Source organism: Triturus cristatus, chromosome 4_1, assembly GCF_964204655.1.
Source record: "Triturus cristatus chromosome 4_1, aTriCri1.1, whole genome shotgun sequence".
NCBI lineage: Eukaryota > Metazoa > Chordata > Amphibia > Caudata > Salamandridae > Triturus > Triturus cristatus.
The window spans coordinates 978,811,521-978,824,984 of NC_140585.1; the positions used below are offsets into that span (position 1 = coordinate 978,811,521).

At 44.1% G+C, this 13,464-nt stretch overlaps 1 protein-coding gene across 4 annotated transcripts in view; it reads left to right on the forward strand.

The window, feature by feature from the left end:
* The window catches only part of ANKS1B (ankyrin repeat and sterile alpha motif domain containing 1B), a 511,172-nt gene that overhangs the window by 185,761 nt on the left and 311,947 nt on the right, over positions 1-13,464 (forward strand). The window lies entirely within an intron of this gene.

Below are 13,464 nucleotides of genomic sequence, written 5' to 3' on the forward strand. Positions count from 1 at the left end.
TGGATTTGTCCCACTTCTGCCACTCTCAGCCTGAAAAGTTGCAATGACATTAGTGTGCTTCACAGACTTGCTACCTGCAGAGGATCTGATTCTGCAATTCATTCCGATGCACCCCACATGTCTGGGTTCAATGTGATGTCATAATAGATTAAAGCCTTTAGAAAGCTGTGAATTTATGGCACTCATCCCACTCCCTCTGGTGCATCTTCGGGTCCCAAGGGTCCATAGACGCTTCCTGGGTTACCCCTGTTGGCTCCACCCTTGACAACACCGACCCCAATGTTGCCAGAGGAAACCCAGTTCACATAGTCCTCTGAGCTAAATGCATCTTGGCCCTGACTGAAGTCGTGCCCTGAAGCTGTACTGATGCACCCAGCTCTAGTGCAGTCAGACTCAGAGAACCATTACTTTCCCTCAGAGCCACACCCCAGTAGTCCAACAACTTTTCGATTTAGACTCTGATCAGAGCTAACCAGCCTTTGGAGGTGAAAATGTAGATGGGGGATTATGTTCCCCTAACCATGAAGATGATAAATTGCACATGGATTTGTTGGGAGCCAGTGAGTTGTATACTTTTCCAGACACTGGGTTATGTTCAAATGTCCTCCCCCCCCAGTCTGAGCTAACCAGCCTTTGGAGGTGAAAATGTAGATAGGGAGATTCATTTCCCCACACCATGATGATGCCAATGTACACATGGACTTGCTGGAGGCCCCCAGGCCATCAACAGAAGAGCATGCCTTTTTACTGTGGTAATGAGTATGGCAGCCGAGATACAAGATTTACAACTGACAACCATTGAAATTAAAAGTTACATACTGACAGACGTTTGAAATCTGGACAAACTTCATCTGAACCCTCACTTCCGTTCAATGAATCCCTGACTAACACTCTTAAGGGCACCTGCTCTGAACCTTGTTCCTATCCACCAGTAAATAGGCAGGTTGCCAAATGCCACAGGCTGGTCCCAAGTGACCTTGACTTCTTAAACAGCACGCTAAGCCAGATGGTTTGGTGGTTCAGGCTAGCACCAGTAGGCTGAACCCCAATTAATTCCCTGTGACTCCTCCAGACAGGGAGTGGCAACAAATTGAAGCAGATATTTTCCTCTGCCAGTCTAGCCCTCTGGTCAGTTAATGCCAGCTGCTTGCCATGCAAATATACCCAGGCTGTATCGGCCATAGTTGGTGAGAACTTGTCGGCAGTATCTGAGGAATTTCAGGCTGTTCTGGTCAGAATGGTGCAAAATACATTATCCATTCTGATCGATACTTCTAACCACAGATTCCTCACCTTATGAATATTACAGGCAACGGACTCAGTCAGCAGTACTCCTGTACACATTTGTGTAGTCCTGTGCCAACATTGTTCTGCTCCAGAAGTGAGGAGAAGAGATGTGTCAAGAATTCCTGTCATGCGAGGGGAGGAAAACGGTAACCAGCGTAAACGGACTACATCTCCCAGGATGCTTAGCGGTTGAGAGGTTATGTAAACAGGAGAGCTGTTACATAACTCAAGGAAAACACGCCCTTATGTAAACAGGAGAGCTGTTACATAACTCAAGGGAAAACACGCCCTTATGTAAACAGGAGAGCTGTTACATAACTCAAGGGAAAACACGCCCTTATGTAAACAGGAGAGCTGTTACATAACTCAAGGAAAACACGCCCTATAAAGGGAGGAACCGGGAGGTACAAGGCTGTCGGATATTGTGTTTACACCGACGTACCTGCTTCGTGAAGAGCAGTGTTCCGGAGTGGTGCTCCAGTAAGACAAGAACGGAGGTAGGTCGAGTCGTTACTCCCTGGGCCGTGTCTTGCCCCATCGTCACCTGTGAAGGACCCGGAAGCTCTACCGGTCAACCATTGAGCTTCGCTTTTTGACTCGGCTGAGTCAAAGCGCAGTGGCGCTTTTGCTGGTTGGAGTCGTAACTCCCAGCCCGACCAGAGATACAGGGACTGCCAGCTGTAACGCACACCAGGAGGTGTTTGCCGCGTTACAGACTCGGAAGTCCACAGGATCGATCGAGCGGCTGCTCTCGGTTCAGTCTTCTTGCTTGATTGGGGTATCGGTGACGCATCACCAGGAGGTGACTCCGCGTCCCGGTGCAGTCGGAGGAAGAGGTTGAGCGGCTGCTCCCTTCAGGTAGAGACCCCGGCTGGGTGTTTCCCTGACTCCTCGATTCTCCCCAACACTCGTCGTGCCCCTCACAGCCTACCGATTGGCATTGTCGGCCATTTCATTTCTGCCCTCTGTTGGCATACGCCGGGATCGGCGTATATGCAGAGGACGGTTAGGACCATCCGTGCTGTGGGCTGGTAACGTACTTAGCCTGGAGGATTCCAGTGACTATAACTTTTGTTTATTCGTTGTATTGTTTTTGCCTTCATTAAAATAACTAACCCTTCACAAGTGGTTGCGTCCTCATTATCGTGTCTGTTAAACGATCCTGAGACGTTCAGGGCGTTACAAGATGCATATAAGTGCTATCCAGGCAAGCTGGCATTAGTTTCCTTCTTGCCACGCCTTCATTTGCGGATCTTGAGCTACTCGAAGTCTTTCAAGACTTTTCCTTGACAGAAAATGCTAAATTTTCCCAGTGCACAAGGGAAGATTTCACCTCCTACGACGACGGGGTTCAAACCGTGCAGGAACTGTCACACATTGTAACAGATCTCATGAGGTATATCTGTGGTGTATGGAGTCGGAACACGACTCCAGGGCCTGTGGCACCTGCGCCCAGATGAACCTGTAAGCCATACGGGATCGCAAGGCGAAGCTTATGGCGCCAAAACACTGGAAGATTCCATGTCGAAGTTGAAAGGAATGTTCTGGTCCCACTCCTGAATTCGTTCCTGTGCAGATCTTCATCAAGTTCTTCGGGAAAGTCCAAAAACAAGCATAAGAAAGCAAAGTGGGAATTGGCCTCTTACCACCACTTTGAAACTTCTAAGGGGCGAGAGGGCCTCAACATGCCACCTGGTTTCACTCCTGAACTCCATCGGAGCTGATTCTGGGTCTATACCCGTGGCATCCTGAATATCCATGTCTGTCAATGATGAGACAGCCTTTAGGGAGGCCATGCTGCTTTTTTTAATTTTATTTATTGGTTCCCTTTGATACACGTTTAGGCCCCAAGGATCCACATGGGCCTCCAGTTGGCCTTCTGCTCTTGGGTTCACCCTCTGTGCTGCCTGTACCCCTAAAACCATCTTTGGCTTCAGCTCCGGTGCCGACTTCAGACAGCTTGGCCTGCAGCCAGTCAATCATGCTTGGAGATTGAACTGGCGCAGTTGACTTGATTTGACCTTCCTCCTGAGGTCATTGATGTCATCTTGGTGGTGAGGTGTCCCTCTTCAAAGTCAGTGCATGCCAGTTGTTGGGAGAGAGTTGTGATTTGGTGCAGCACTTGCTAGATGACCCACAGCAGGCCAAGTTGTCTGAAGTTCTGTCGGTCTGTGGCCCAGCCAAGACTTGCTTTGGGCACTGTTAAGGCTAGTTATTGGCCCTCTCAGATTCAGCCTTAATTGTTTCCATCACCTGTTAATTTCTGGAAGATTGGCAACATTTATTCCCAATACGGACCTTTGTTATGTCACCATGCAATTTAAATTTGTGTTTTGCTTTTTAATGGGTACTTCCTTTGAGCCGATGCATAGTTGTCCATTATGTCTCCTGACCCTTAAAACGGTATTCCTGATTGCCATAACATCAGCTTGGCAGATGAGCAAGCTTCAGGGTCTTTCTATCGAACCACCCAAAACTATTTTCTTTCTGGATAAGCTGGTGCTGAGACCCAGAATGTCTATGCTGCCGAAAGTGGTGACACCAATTCACGTCAGGCTGACTGTCACATTCCCAGCATTCTTTGCTCCGACTCCATCACTTGGACCAAAAAGAGTGATTCGTTTTTACATTGATCGCACCTAGGAACATAGGGTGGGCGATCAGCTCTTTGTGGGATTTGCTGGGGTAAAGAATGGCGGACAGTGGAGAAGCGGACCATCTCTCTTGGGATTGTGCTCAGCATCAAGATCCGGCCGACCAGCAGCCTCCAGCAGGCTTATAGGCCGCTTGCATCAGAGTCCCAGCTGCTACCACTGCACAAAGTGCCTGTCCTAGATATTTGTCAGGCAGCTACCTGGGTATTGGTGCACATGTTAACGAAGCAACACTGCCTTGACGTTTTGGTATGAGCCAGCTCTCAGGCTCACCACCCGGGGAGGTCCTGCTATGGTATTTATTCACAAACTGAGGAATCTGCGGTTAGAATTATCCATCAGAATAACAAGTTACCCTTGGTAATGTTCTTTCTGGGGGATACTCTATTTAACTGCAGACTCCTCTTCAACCCTCCTACCTCTCCTTTCTGTGATCTGGACTATTTTCCATCTAAAAGGTTCCCGATCTAGAGGCCTGCACACTGGACATCCCAGTTTGCAGAAGGGTTCTTCGTCTGAAGACATGGATAAGCTTAAGAAAGCAACTGACTTCAGTGTGCATGGATGGTGCTTATATGTAGTTCAGCTTGTCACTTCCAAGTGCAACAGTATCAGCACAGAGCCGCAAAACGCCACCTACCAATATGCGGTAGTGTTGCTTTACAGTTTCCAGACAGTCTGACACCTAAGAAATATTCGCAAGGGAATCTGTGGATAGATTGAGTATCCACCAGAAACAGTGTTACCGAAGGTAAGTAACTTGTTCATCTGATTGGACAGTTGGAATGAAATCCACTTTCTTTTCTGAGACATGCAAGCTTCTCTGAGGGATATGCCGTTCAGTGGATCTCACCTGTTTGGTAAGAAGGCTGATTTAGCACTGGAATGATTAAAAAATAACAAAGGCTGCGGCTCATTCACTAGGCCTTTCTACCCCAGCCAGACAGTAACCCGCACAGTTTTGCCTCTTTGGAAACCACTCCAGAAGTTTGCGATATGCGCAAATGTCCACTGACCTTGAACAGGCATCCCAGATCTTTCAGGATCGGGGACGGTGATTAAACAGAAAATTCCTAGGACACCAGGAGCAACAAACTTCCCAGTCTTCGACAACAGCCTCCATATCACTTTATTTTGACTTTGGTGGAATACGAACACAATGTGGGAGGCAAGATCAGATAGTTCCTGCGTGGGTGGCGAAATATAACATCTGACTGGTGGATTCTTCAGATTGACCAATGAGACTATGCCCTACCATTCCTTTTTGACACGCTCCATCTTCCACCCACATCAGAATATCTTTCAACGGAACACCTGTCCATCTTGCTGCACAAATTGCACCCTCTTTTGGCCAAAGGAGCCATAGAGGAGGTTCTGGCTCCCAAAAAAAGGGAATGGCTATTACTCCTGTTATTTCCTCATGCTGAAGAAGGATGTAGATAAGACAACCAGGGTATGGACTCATAATCAGCAAGGCCGAGCCCAACTTACACAGAAACCAAGAAGATGCCAATACTGATGATTGTTTCCAATTTTATTTTTCCAAGTGGCACCTTGAATCAAACAAAAATGACCACTAAATCTTTTTTGCAAAATTTATATCTTTACCAAAAAGTTTTTTACATCAACATAACCAATTTTCTCTATTCAGAAATTCCAAATTTATACATACCAAATCTATTTCACCCCACTCATTCTTCTTCCACATTTTTTTGGGAGAAACATCACCTCAAGCATACACATTTAAACCTTTCCACAAGTCACCACATTCCAAACAATTTACTAATTCGCTCCAGCACACACAATCATCCAACCTTTCATAGCTATCAACTTCATTTAAATAATTCAAAAGAAAAATTATTTAAGCCACAACAAAACCTATGGTGTAAGCATTTCACAATAACTACACAAATCCAAAAAGCTTTTGCACATGTATAAACACTCTATAGGTTATAACAAAAAGGTCGACGCGTTTCGAACACCAGTATCCAATTAATCGGTGTTCTCTTCAGGACCAACAAGCTGCAACGACATAAATGAAATACAATTCAATATAGATCTATAAGCTAGTGTGAGACAAAATCACACTTTAAGCCTTGCCACCCTAAGCAGCTTGAGCTTACCTTTATTTTACGAACAATAGATCATCCGATCTATTCATCTCATGAAAATGAAGCATATCATCTGAAAAAACAGAAAAACTGTGTCTGCTTTTAGCACCACTTGTAGAAAGCACTAATGCCACCATATACTGAAAAAATGTAAAGCACTCACATGGCTTGCTTAAATGACACAGGGCGTGATCGAATACGTGTAACTGCAGCCAAAGTGCACCTTCCAGAGCGTAGCCCTAAACAAAAATGGAGAAGATTCTTAAGACCCCAGGCATACTAAGCAAGAATAGACGTTTTTCAACTAATTGGTCCTGCACTTACTTATTCGGAAGCTGCGAAGCATCAAATCATCGTCGCTGCCCTTCGTGATGAATACTTTCTATGTTACAAAGGGAAAGAACGGATGGATGTTTAGACGCCGCTTGATTATTATTCTATGTCGCGGCTGAATGCAACGCGTATTCGTCTAAAAGTTACCTTGTTTACGAGGGCGGGGGTTTTACACGTCGGGAACCCGGTACAAGCCGAATGCGTTTAGCGGACCTTGATTTCCGGCCAAAGCAGGAAGTGGGGTGGAAAGTTAGAACTCGACTGCCATTGTATACTTAGAAAAAACGTCACTACGTAAGGGCTGTTAGGAAATGTAGTCTACAAGTACAACGCCTGTGTATTGTATTATAATTATTGAAATTCATCATGGCAGTGAAGACTGATCACAAGAATTTCATCCTTAAATCCAGCTGGAATGCATGAGTGTTTGGTGGTGCTCTTTTTAATTAAAAAAATAGTAGAAATACAATTACTATTTCAGACATGTATTAAAGTTTTAATTCAATTTGTAAATTTCAGACAATTCATTAAGTCCATTAATGGCTGAATTAAATGTTACAATCAGCATTGCTTCCATACGGGTCAGTTTTGAGTCCAGATCACCACCTCTTACATCTAGTTCGACCTTGGAGATCACAGTCCATTTCAAGTCCTTTTCAACATGATTATTTGACTTCCAATGGTTAACCAAAGGAGCTGTTAACACATTTTTTCGAATAGGTGATTTATGTTGTGAGATTCAAAATCTCACCTCTTGGGAGGTTTTTTCAATGTAGAGTTTCCCACAAGGGCATATTATGCCATAAATCACATTTTTTGACTTGCAATTAGTAAAAGAATCATGTTTCCAGTAAACAGAATTATACGAAAAAAGATCTCCTTCCTGGGTGGATTCGCAACATACGCAAGTGCCACATTTCTGATGTCCCGTTATTGGGGGCAACCCGACGTAATCTCTTAGCGTATTTGGCTTAGGTTGGGGAATAGCTGCTCTTACAATTTGATTGGCGATACTTCTATCTTTTTTTAAAGCAAAGAGGGGTTGTAACGCCAAAAATGTATCCAAATGTTTAATCAGATGGCAATTCTGATGGATAATTTTCTTCAGTTGGTTTGAATTCGGGCAAAAAATTGATACACATACAATCCTTTCGATAGGAATTTTTTCTCTCCTCTCCAGCAAAACCTCGCGTGGGGTAAACCACGCCCTTTTACTTTAACTTAATTATATGTGCAGGGGACCTTGGAGTTCTAAATTTAGATGATGGCAAACCTCTGTTGAAGTTCTCTAGAAATGTGCTGAAAGAACACATGACTCCTTCGCAGAGGCTCCATTTCATTGAAACACCCTAGATAAATTGAAATTTCTGGACTTACGGCCATCTCAAAGAGTCCAGGTCATTCGGGCGCTGATCCAGGTGTTTCAGCCTCTGCACTGGATCTCGGTGAGAGTGGCTCCGAGGCTTCTGGGCCTCTCGGCATATGGCATACAGCTTGTTGTCTATCCAGTTGCCTTTTATAGAACCTGAAGTCTTAGTGTGCCGAGCATCAGGGTAACCTGTCGCAATCCATCCATGTTTTGCAGGAAACTGCAAAAGACCTGCAGTGATAGTTCAATCACAATTGGTCTGGCAGCAGACCCCTCTTCCTGCCCCACCAAGAGCGCACAATGGTGACAGATGCGTCACTGCTTGGGCCGAAACTTCATTTGGGAGAGGTGGAGATCTGTTTGTGGCAGAGACCACTCTCCATGTCAACCTGTTCGAGTTGTGGGCCATTTGCTTGGCACCAAAAGCTTCCCTACTGTTCATCAAATGAAGGTTTGTTCAAGTTCTCACGGACAAACACACTGCCATGTGGTACTGCAACAAGTAGACTGGGGTGATGTCCCCAGTACTTTCTGAGGAGGCTCTTCATCTCTAGAACTAGCAGGAGCATCAGAGCATTTCCCTGGTCATGAACCACTTGTGGGATCTTTGAACACCAGGGTGAATATTCGGCAGCTCCTGACAGATCGTGATTGGAGGTTACATCCTGAAGTGGCGCAGGGCTTCTTCCAGCATGGAGTAACTACAGCTCAAGCCCTCACCATGCATTCCTTAGGATCTTACACCGTGAATCACTTATGGCTTGTCCTATGACATCATTGAAAACAACACTGATAGCATCTGACATGGCATCATTGATAACAACGCTGTGCTTAGTGGGCCATACGTTATAGTTATATCGTTTATCTTTAACTAGTGATTTTAACTGATATTTTCACCTAACTAGAGAATCATTTTAACCTTTTTTCAGTGAACATATATAAATGTGTGTGTGTGTGCGTGCCGGCACACACCTGTGTGTGTGTGTGGATATGTATGTATGTATGTATGTATGTTCTAGGCTCTATCCCTATATAACTTGAGACTCCAAACACAGAAGTGAATTGTCCGGTAATTCAGTCTGCTACAAAATATGACCTAATTATTGCCCTAGAATGGGTGAGTTCAATTAGACTGATGACTACTAGGGGGCGGCCTGGGTGAAAGATGGAGCACTATCGGAGAGAGGAGTTGTGATAACTAACTGCATACATTCTTGCTACTGTACACCAGATTTAAATTGATTTTAAAAGATATGTTTTATGTTAATGTGTACTCTTTCATATAGGATGATAATGTCTACTGGGGAATTTAGTTTGATACACCTGGAAAAAAAGATTCAGGTGATAGGTAATCAGTTGGAATTTATGAAGTTTGAAGATTAATGAACTATGAAACAGTACTCGACAGTTCAGTTTAAGGGTTTGAACGTACCTTAAAATAGAAGAGTTAATTTGTTGAAACCATCTTTTCCAATATGGCTGCCGCTTTAGGATGTTAAACTTTATTTTACTGGTTAATAAATGATAAAAAATTATGGAATAAAGAGTACGTTGAAGAGCAGAGATGGCTGTTGCTAAGGAGCATCTGTTGTGTAGCATGGTGTTTAATTGTTTTCTGTGAATCATTGGGGAGCACCAAAGGAGCTTGCATAGCTTGCATTTCAGCTCAGTACAACCTTACTCAATCTGGCAACCCTCAACTAATTGCCAAGTGCTTATATCATTGCCCTGAGGATGACGTACCCGCAGTGTCATGCTGTTGATACAAAATTTCCCCTTTGCCAACAAGTATCAGCACTTGATCTGGGATGGCAAGGCTTAGCATCTGGCTAGGTAGACCACAAGCCCGATGAGTGACAACACTCTTGGATGGGTTCCTGAACAGCACCACAGACTGGCAATAGCATCAATCCGTTACGGGCACTAAGGTTGGAACAAGGTGGTAAGTATTTGGATCAGAAAACAGCAGCTAACCTGAGAACTTTAAGTACTTGCGCTAGAGGGGTGTTGTAGTGTTGTAGTGTCTTGTTTCGTAAAAGATGGTAATGCTACGGGTCTAAACGAATTTGACATCTCTGTAAAAAAACTGGATTTACATTACCTGGCAAAAATTAGCACTGTTCTTGAGAGGTACCATTTTGGGAGAAGGATGCAGAGACAGGAAGAGTCTGTGGAACAATACATTACCGAGTTGCGCAAACTTGCTTCTACGTGTAATTTTGCAGCATCTTTGGATGAACGACTCAGAGATCAATTTATGCTGGGCTGTAGTATCGATAAAGCCAGGGATAACTTGTGGCAGAAGGATAATCCATCGCTACATGAGGTTCTCACTATAGCCAAGTCTCATGAACACTCTAAAGCCTGTGTTGAAACAATTCGTAAGAATGAACCTTTGAGCAAAAGTGGGGGAAATGGTGTATTAGTGGTTGATAAAGAAAAAGTGGCTAGAGCCAAAATTCCTTTTAAGGTGGAGAACAAACCCTCTTTCTCTAAGTCTTTCTCGGGTAAGTGCTTCAGATGTGGTAGTTCTGGACATATGGCAAATTTTAAGGGTTGTCCAGGTTGGAAAGTTACGTGTAGTGTGTGTTGGTGCAAAGGTCACTTTGCGAAGTGTTGTAAATCGAGTAAAGATAAAAAGAAGATCAGGGAAGTAGATCTTTATGAAGACGATTTCGAACTAGAGGAAATAAACATCTGTTAAATCAAGGGATCTGGTAGTGACAGTCCCATGGAGGTGGTGTTAATTCACGATGCACCCATAAAGATGCTGACTCTGGGGCTAAGGTGAGATTAATTCCTAAGTCCTTCTTCGAACAATATCTTGTGGAGAAAGTCAAGTTGTCCAGACCTTACATAAGGCCAAGGGGGTATGGTGGAGAAATTATCGATCTATTAGGCTATTTTGGGGGAATGATTGACTTTAAGGGTAGGATCATCCCGAGAAAAGTGTATGTGTCCACGAAAGATGTTTCCCTTATAAGCTGGTTCCATCAACGTGATTTGCATGTGTTCTTAGATCCCAATGAGTCCCCCTATGTGCTTGAAGGAGATCCCATCTGTTTGTCATCTGGTGATGGGTGGAAAGAATGGGTCAAGGAATTTCCCGAGGTGTTCGACGGTAAACTTGGGTGTCTCAAGTACTATGTGCATTACATCAAAATTAAGCGTGGTTCTGTAACTAAAGTTCGGGCGTACCACACATGGCAAAAGAGAGCATGAAGTTCGAGCTGGACAAGTTAGTTGCCAGTGGTATTATACAAGAAGTTGAAGCCACAGAATGGCTTTCTCCGATCGTTATGGCCCGCAAGGCCGATGGCGAGGCCGGGCTTTGTGTAGATTTGAGAGAGCTCAAAAAGGCGGTGGTCGTGGACCATTACCCTCTGCCCAAGATCAATAAAATGTTGTGCTCGCTAAGTGGAGCTAAACATTTCTCATTCCTCGATTTAACTTCTGCCTACCATCAGGTAAAGCTACATCCCATCTCTCAAGAGCTTACGGCCTTTGGGACACCGTTTGGCACTTTTACATTTTTGAGAATGCCTTTCGGTCTTCTTTCCGCCGCCTCTGAATTAAATTCAGAGGGTCATCGAGTGCATCTTGAGGGGCGTGGATGGTGTAAAGATTTACCAAGACGACGTCCTGGTGTTTGGTGTTGACACCAAAGAGCATGATAGCAGGGTGAGAGTGTTCTTGCGAAGATTATGTGATGCAGGTCTGACTTTAAGGGCTTATAAGTGCTGCTTTGATGTGGCAGAGATCGAGTATTTAGGGCATTTGTTGTCGGTTTATGGCATCAACCCAAAACCGGCCTTGGTCAATACAATTTGCAATCTTAGAGTTCCTCGAGATAAGGTTGAACTTGTGAAGTTCTTAGGGATGGCTGAGTTCTATCATAAGTTTATTCCCAACTTTGCTGGAGTTACGGGACATTTAAGAAATCTCCTAAAAAAGGGTTGTAAGTTTGCATTGTGCAAGTTTTGTAGTGATGAATTTGAAAATTTGAAAGTTTGTTTGAGTAAAGCTCCTGATCTAGGTAGCAAAGAAGGAATCTTATTTAATGACTGATGCAAGTTCTAAGGGTCTTGGTGTGATGCTCCTTCAGAAATCTGGTGGTGAGGAGAAGGCTATCTTGTTTTTGTCTAGACCTTTGAGAGCTGCGGAGTGCAATTATTCGGTCATCGAGAGGGAGGCTCTCGCTATATTTTGGGCCATCCGCAAATTACGTACGTTTCTGTGGGGCTGTAAGTTCACAGTTTTAACTGACCATAAACTGCTGAAGGAGGTATTTTCAAGGAAAGGCATTCCTTTTGTTTCTCACCGTATTCGAAAATGGGTAGTAGCTCTGCAAGAGTTTGATTTTATAGTTTCTTACCTTCCTGGGGCCAGTAACACGTTGGCTGACTGTCTATCTAAGTTAGATGATGTCCAAGATGAAGTGAATGTGATTCCTAGTGAAGGTGAATGGTTCGGTGGTGAAGAAGTTGAGGAGGAAGTTGACGTGTGTCATTAGTGATGGTATTGTTTCTGAAATTAATGGAGGGAGTTTTTGGCTAAGGACGAGTTGTTGCAAAAGGTGGTGACAATGGTATTGAGCGAGTGGTGTGAGAAAAAAGATTGCAGTGAGGAACTGAAGTGCTTCTGGCAGATTAAAGAGGAATTGTCGTTGACAGTATTCTCTTGAGGGGCAGTAAGTTGGTTCCTCCTCGTGATCTTTGGGAACGGTTGCTGAAGAGCACCCATGCCAGTTATATGGCAATTGTTAAGACCAAGGAGAGAATTAGGGAAGCTTATTGGTGGCCTAGCATACATGTTCATGTAGAGAGGGTGGTCAGAAATTGTACAGAGTGTGCTTTTAGCGATAAGATATTAAAGTGCAGAACACAACCCATATCCCATCCTCGTCGCCAAATGTTAAATCCACCTCATGCAGGAACATAGGCAGAGGCAGCAGTAACGTTGAAACAGTCTTTATTAAGGAAGGCTGTGGAACTAGTCAGTTGACAGTTGTTAGTCTCCGGTGCTGGATGAGGTCTCTGTTGTTGGCTACATAATAAAGACTACTTCAACTTTACTTCTGCCTATCTTCCTGCATAAGGTGGATCTCACAAGTGTCATTAACTAGGATAATTGGCGCCTATCGAGATAGCGTCAGTGTTAGCTCTTGTTTAGTTTCGTGGTGCAATAGTTGAGGGAAAAACACCCTAGACCCTCAAATCGTTGGACCCTGAGGCCAGTCTTGTCACAATTCTTATCCTATTCACACACTCTATTTACAAGTAAAAGTCCACAGATCAGTAACTGCAACAAAAAAGAGGAGTATAGTTCTGTTGTTTTTTATTTTTATTTTAATCCAACAACGCCCAGCCAACACGTGTTTTGTCGACAAGCCACCTCACTCAGGACACTTCACATGTCCTTACTACAAGGTTGGACTTAACTATTCTTGGCGGAATTATGGGGCACAGTTTGATTTTGATAGATTGACCAGCCGGGTCGGAAGAAAAACCGGCAGGGAGGATATAGAATTTAGGACCTAAAGAGCCACACAGCCCTGAAGAAGTCGAGGGGTATCCCCCCATCGACGAAACACGTGTTGGCTGGGCGTTGTTGGATTAAAAGAAAAAGAAAAGACAACAGAACTATACTCCTCTTTATTGTTGCACTTACTGATCTGTGTACTTTCACTTGTAAATAGAGCGTTTGCATA